This window comes from Garra rufa, chromosome 25, assembly GCF_049309525.1.
Source record: "Garra rufa chromosome 25, GarRuf1.0, whole genome shotgun sequence".
Lineage (NCBI taxonomy): Eukaryota > Metazoa > Chordata > Actinopteri > Cypriniformes > Cyprinidae > Garra > Garra rufa.
In genome coordinates, this window is record NC_133385.1 from 29,627,540 (window position 1) to 29,634,754 (window position 7,215).

Here is a 7,215-nt window from a genome sequence, read left to right on the forward strand (position 1 = left end):
AGCGACGCGCCTAGCGTTTTCCACGCGTTTTTAGGTGTGACATGTGAACGGCTGCATCGAATGATAACTTGCTGCCATGCTGGATCCATAGTTATAAACAAACTGCTTCGGTGAGTCGCGACGCATAGAAGGCGTCATCGTCTTGCTGCTCCCTCCCCGTTCTGTGATTGGTTCCCTATCTGAGGTGAAAATTTGGTCCATGGTTTCCATGCTACCTTCCAGCGTGAATAAAATCGCGCTGCGCGGAAGGCAGCATGGGGACACCCAGGCTATTCTAAGTGCCAAATTAAGTTCTCTTTCACAGTTCAATGGTTTAAAATTGCTTGAATGTTTAAAGGGAACCCCAGGTATTCAGACTTGTATGGCTTAATGCAACATAAATGATGTCTCTTACTGAAATATGTAGTAGAAATCAATGAAAGATTTACGTTATTTAAAAAAAATCCATATTTTGGACTATTGGGAGGCGCCATTGTTTCAATTATTTTAAATAGTTGCACTCAGTGACACAACCTGGAACATCCTACCAGGATGGCATCTAGCGTTTCTTGTCTCTGCCGTTTGTAAGCTCTTTCAGTATCTGTGATCTACAAAAAGCCTCAAAGGCTTCAGGGCTAAAGTGGAGAGAACAAAGACGCTGGTCTTTATGAAGTTTAATTCATCCACAGGCATCTTCCCATTCTTTTCAACTCTTCTTATCACTAGGAAAGCAGTGAAGACTTACATGCCTTTTGACTACAAATTACAACCAAAAGCTGCACAATGTGGCATCTTTTTTTTTTTTTTTTACTTTTAGTCTTGAGTTCAATCTCTCTTTTTTGGCTCATTTTATCTGTAAAAGAAAACACGCCTAATGATTATGCTCCCTGATGGTCTAGTGGTTAGGATTCTGTGCTCTCACCGCCGCGGCCCGGGTTCGATTCCCGGTCAGGGAATGACTTGTTTAGGACAGCTGTGGCCTAATGGCTAGAGAGGTGGACTTGTAACCCAAAGGTTGCAGGTTCGAGTCCCAGGTCTGGCCCTCAATACCACGACTGAGGTGAGTCCCTTGGGCAAGACACCGAACCCCCAACTGCTCCTCGGGCGCCGCAGCAATAGCAATATGGTGCCCACTGCTCTGGGTGTGTGTTAGTTCACTACTGTGTGTGTGCACTTGGATGGGTTAAATGCAGAGCACAAATTCCGAGTATAGGTCACCATACTTGGCCTCATGTCACCTCCTTTCCTTTCCTTATGCACACCTGAATATAAGAAGTTTTTCATTTACAGCCAATTATATATCACATTTAAATGATTAAATACAAAATCAGTAGTAGTTATTAAGAATAATCTAGTGGGGAATTGGTAAAATGTGCTTGAAAAAAAAATATGACCAATATGACCAATATATCAACTTGCCTAATAATTCTGCACGCACTGTAGGCTTGTTTGTGAAAGCTATTGATAGAGCTTACAGATGGCGATGTAGGTTTAAACCAAATGCCGTAGCATAGATTTTTTTTTCCCGCAAGGAGTCTAAACACCAGCTAAAAAGTCTAAAAGTCAGGACAAGCGCCAGCATGTTTGCATCCTGCTAGGATGGCATCTAGCGTTTTATGTCTCTGCCATTTGTAAGCTCTTTCAGTATCTGTGGTCTACTAAAAGCCTCAAAAGCATCAGGGCTAAAGTGGAGAGAACAAAGACGCTGGTCTTCATGAAGTCTAATTCATCCACAGGCATCTTCCCATTATTTTCTCCTCTTCTTATCACTAGGAAAGCAGTGAAGACTTACATCGCTTCTCTTGTTGAATTTTGACTACAAATTACAACCAAAAGCTGCACAATGTGGCATCTTGTCTTTTTTTTCTGCTTTTAGTCTGAGTTCAATCTTTTTGGCTCATTTTATCTGTAAAAGAAAACATGCCTAATAATTATGCACACCTGAATATAAGAAGTTTTTCACTTCCAGCCCTCATGCACAATTATATATAACTTTTAAATGATTAAATACAAAATCAATAGTAGTTATTAAGAATAATGTAGTGTGGAATTTGTCAAATGTGCTCTGAAAAAAAAAATATGACAAGAATATCAACTTGCCTAATAATTCTGCACGCACTGTTTGTGAAACTGGGGGTTAGTCGACTAAAACAAGACTAAAACTAAAACAATTCAGATTACTAAAATATGACTAAAACTAAATGGCATTTAAGTCAAAAGACTATGACAAAGACTAAATTGTAAATTTGCTGTCAAAATTAACATTGGATTGAACTGGATGGACTAAATTGTTCATGATACCAACATACAGTAAACGCTGTGCTTTGGTGATAACATTAGAAGTTCAAAACAATCAGATCCATCTATCTCTTCTTGAACGCAATAATATACATTATGTACTGTAAAAACTCATGGAGTCATGCAAATTTTTTTCTTTCTCAAGGCCAATTAGTCAACTAACTACTAAGATGACCCACTGACTAGCCAGTTTTCATAATCTATAGTTGCTCCTACAGAAGACGTTTGTGTTTGAGATATCACAGATTTAATACAGATATCCTACCTGCTCTGGTCTTCGTGACTGTACTGTAATAACCCGACGGGAAGTCGCTGATGCTCACAATTTTCTCAACTCTCTAATGACACATAATGGCTTCGGATAACTGCTGCCAGCACTGTCATTTAGTGGCAACTGGGAGACTAAAGAGAGTTCCTCAAAGAGAGAAACGAATAGCATCCTCAGAGGAGGGGGGAAAAAGCAATGATGCTCTTAGCACTGAGGCGACAAAAGTGGAAATGAAACTGAGCATTGACAGGCCAGAGGTCAAAGTCTTCTGTATGGAACTGATGTATCACGTGGCCCACTGGCGTTACAGTTAATCTATAAAATGCCGTAAATTCAAGACCCCGTCAACGCTCTGTAGTCCTGCTAATGGTCTGGCTGCCCATTACCGTCAATCCTCCATCAAAGTGTTCCCCTCAGCCTCGCACCTACATCCGTCCACTTGAAGACTTCAAGGTCTGATTTTTTTCGATTTTTCCCTCGTCAGAACTACCAACTTCGCCAATGATCTCTCATGCCTAGATTTATAAAAATAATTAGTCTCATTTTAAGCAATACCAGCCTGTGTTTGCTTTGCTAAGCTGTGAACATTTGGCTGATCTCAATTGGTCTGAATATCACCTGTGCTCACTCCTATAAATAACACAGCCTCTGAGAGCTGTCAGGGACCGGCCATCCATTCCCTAGAAGCAACTGTGACTGATGCTCAGTTCCTAACACACAAGAGAAAAGCAAAAACAGACTAAAAACAGACTGAAGAACTGTACTAAGAATAAAGCAGTCATAGAAAATGTAGGGATGCACAATATCAGTACTCTATTGAACAATCTTAATTAAAGATTATTCTATTTATTAGTTGAATGTACATGATTTTATATTTTATTTTACTCAGAATTCTTAGATTATATCACAGTTTTGAAATTTTTTTCCCTGAGTTTACATCTGATTATTATTATTATTATTATTATTATTATTATTATGAGTTTACATCTAACAATTTAGAATTTTCTAAGTTTATATCTTTCTTTTTTTATTTCTGAGTTTACTTTTTCCTTTAAAATTATTTTTATATCTCACAGGTTTTTTTTCTTCTTCTTGGAATTCAAAATTTATATATCACAATTTAGTTTTTTTACTTTGGAATTCTAGGATTATATCTCACAATTTTGAATTTCTTCCTTGGAATTCTGATTTTATATCATAATTTTGAATTTTATCTTTGAATTCTGAGATTATATTTCACAATTTTGACCCCCCCCCCCCCCCCCCTTCTTTTTTAAAAAATTCTATGTTTATATCTCACAGTTTAGATTTTTTCTTCTTCTTAGAATTCTGAGTTTACATCCGACAATTTTAATTTTGAAGTTTATATCTCACAATTTTATTTTTTTTCCCCTTGGGATTCTGAGTTGAAATTGGTAGGTTGTAAAGCTAAAACAAAACTAAATAAGTGAATATTAGATGAAAATCTTGGCAAATATACTGCCTTGGCAACTAAAATAATTTAAGTTAAAATACTAAAATGACTCAATTAAAACTGAAATAAAAATAAATGCTAAATGGAATATAAAGCTACAATATAAAACAATACAAAATACAGTACAATATAAACAATATATAAAAGCTTTATGTAAAATAAAAAAATGAAAGCACAACAAAATTACTAAAATTACAATATTAAAAATGAAACAAAGCTAATTTAAAAGCTTAATAAATACTTAAAAAGTATTCAATAATATTAAAATAACACTGACTATCATAATATTAATTAATTTAATATAATTTTAATTTTAAATGTAATCATTTTATGCTGTACATTAGTGTTGTGAATTCACTTGTAGCATTTAAAAGGATTACTTTTATTTCTAGTGTGTATTTATATTTTTATATCATATAATTTTTATATTATCAATAACATTAAAAAATAATAATAATATTGGTGCATCTCTATGAAAGCAGGCTGAAAATATGATCAGAACAAATATTTTAACATCAAATAATCCTCTTTAATCCAGTTTTAATCATATTTCATGATGGTTTCCTTCCAGATGAGCCAGACTCGAGTCAGCGTTCGAAAAAAAAGTTTGAACTTTTGAGGGAAAAAAAAGTTTTTGAAAAAAGCTGTGAGGGGATCAGGTCTGGCCTTTGTGAAGGTCAGTTGAATTTTTCCACAGACTCAGTAAAGCGTTTCTGTATGCACCTCGCTTCAAACACAGGGGTATTGTCATGCTGGAGCGGCTTGAATCCGTCTACAACCGGAGGCGCCGGAGCGGCACATCATCTCTGAATGTTCACTTACACGGACAATCAGCCGCAGCGCTCGATACTAGACTTCGGCAACGCTAAGATGGGAAAATCACTCGCTATCTTACTTTATTTACTATGCCAGTAGCTGTATAGTTACCTGGCCTGTGAGTCTGAAAGCCCTGTATTTACCGGACCTGCTGCCATTCACCTGCAGAATATTCCCACCTCTGCATTATTATTTGAAAATGGTGCATCTAGTTCATCGAGATTTCTGTATAGCGGCTCTGACTCATTATTGTGCATGTGCTGGTTTGGATGATGGGCTGAAATGGCCAGCGTTACGAGCACTGCATTAAATCCTGTGCTTTTCCGAATAAGCAGCTTAGGAGAAAATCTTTTTACTTTATCTAACGGGAATAATTATGACAATAATGTCACTTCAATGGAGGTGGATAAACAATCCAATTTAATCATCCAGCTGTTTGGTATGGAAGCTTGTTTCCACCACGGAACAAGAAAATGTACTGTAGGTAATTGAAAAAGGTTATTTCTTTTCATTTCACAATTCTGACTTTTACATCTTGCAATTTTAACCTTTTTTTCCCTTCAAAATTAGTTTATATCTCGCAATTTAGATTTTTTTTCTTGGAATTCTGAATTGACAACTGACAATTTTACTTCTTTTTCTTGAAATTCTACATCTACATCTCACAATGTTGACTTCTTTTTCTTAGAATTCCAAGTTTATATCTCACATTTTTGATTATAATTAGGGCTGTCAAAAATAACGCGTTAACGGCGTTAATTATTTTGTTGTTGTTAATTACGTCAAATTTTTTAACGCATTTCACGCATGCGCAGAGTGACGAATTATTTGTCAGGAATTGGTTGGGGAGCTAGAGGCGAGATGGAGCAAGGTGAGCCTATGGACGGATTCAAATATAAAAAGAATGATGATGGTACAGTTAACAAGTACAAGCCTGGGCGACAGCCCCTCTGCAACTGGAGTGGTTAGCCAAGCTTAGGCCCGGTTCTACTGCGGTAGACGGTGCTATATACCCTCAAACGAAAGCAAACCAATTGAAGATCTGGCAAACTATCCAGCCTTGTTCATCTCCTGACTAAGTGTAGACGCGATGTAAATAAAAGATTCATTGTGTAGTTTAGAAAGCTTTATTGATTATAACGGAACGTTGTGAGATCTCTATGAACTAAGATTTGTGACGCTTTTAGTGATAATAAAGGGAGCGCGCTTTGCACTTTCCATGCCATAATCCATTCAGAATTTGTATGAAACTTTCGTTTTTCTTATGTTTTGGGAATTAAATCTGCATAGTTATGCTGGGTTCATTCTCGAAAGAGCGGTGACTGACACAGTGACAGAGTGGAGAGTGGAAGATACATAAAGCCGCTTTGCAGGTCATCGAGGCACCAGCTCAATCATTAGCATTTTTTCAGTGGAAGCAATTTGAAATTATCCGTCATTTTTGCTCACAAAGGAAAAAGTAATACACCAAAAAACGTTGCAGTTACACACTATGCCGTTACTACAGGTTCATCAGGCTCAGGCACTGAAGGACCTGTACGAGGGTGGTCATAACCCAGAAGTTCTCCATGAACTTCGTATCGCCACGGACCTCGCTCTACGTGCGACGAAGGTGACCGCGCGGTCTCTGGGTCGTGCCATGTCCACTATGGTGGTCAAGGAACGCCATCTCTGGCTGTTCTGGCTGATATGAGGGACTGCGAGAAAACCAGGTTCCTCAACGCTCCGGTGTCCCAGACCGGCCTCTTCGGCGACGCGGTGGAAAACTTCGCCCAGCAGTTCTCCGCTGCCAAGAAGCAGACTGAGGCCATTAGTCACATCCTGCCCCGGCGTGCAGCTGCTGCCTCCACCCGGCCACCAGCGGCACCTCAGTCTGCTCGTCGCCGAGGGCGGCCCCTGCCTCCACCTCCGCTCCACAGCAGCCACCGCAGCAGCCTTCACAACGGCGCCGTGGAGCCGGTCGCAGGGCAGCTGCCCAGCCCGTCCAGGCCCCCACAAAGACCAGTGGCAAGCGTAAGAGAAAGAGGCCCTGAGACGGGCGACCAAGAGATGGAGGACGCTGCTCTTCGGGAGATGGTGACCGCACCACTCCCTCCCCCGGAGGAGGGCCGGGCGGAGAATCTTTTGTTTGTTTTTTCCCCGCCACCGATCGCACGGAGTACCCAAATACTCGACAAAAGAGCAAATTTCTCTATCTCTGGGTCCCCAGAGGGGTCGGCAGGGAGTGCGCGGGTCATCCCAGCGCCTCACCCACCTTCCCCTCTCGCCAGCGAGCGACGATGGGCGGTTTGCGAGTGCTGCGAAACGGACTACTCACGCACCATCGCCTCATACGCAGGTAAGCTTCTCACATACACAGCACACAGACGTTCTGACCCCG

General features: G+C 39.7%; 1 non-coding gene across 1 annotated transcript; it reads left to right on the forward strand.

The window, feature by feature from the left end:
* The first annotated feature begins 863 nt into the window (after positions 1-863).
* On the forward strand, positions 864-935 carry trnae-cuc (transfer RNA glutamic acid (anticodon CUC)). Its single transcript has one exon. It is a non-coding gene; the product is annotated as a tRNA-Glu (tRNA).
* The last annotated feature ends 6,280 nt before the right edge of the window (positions 936-7,215 follow it).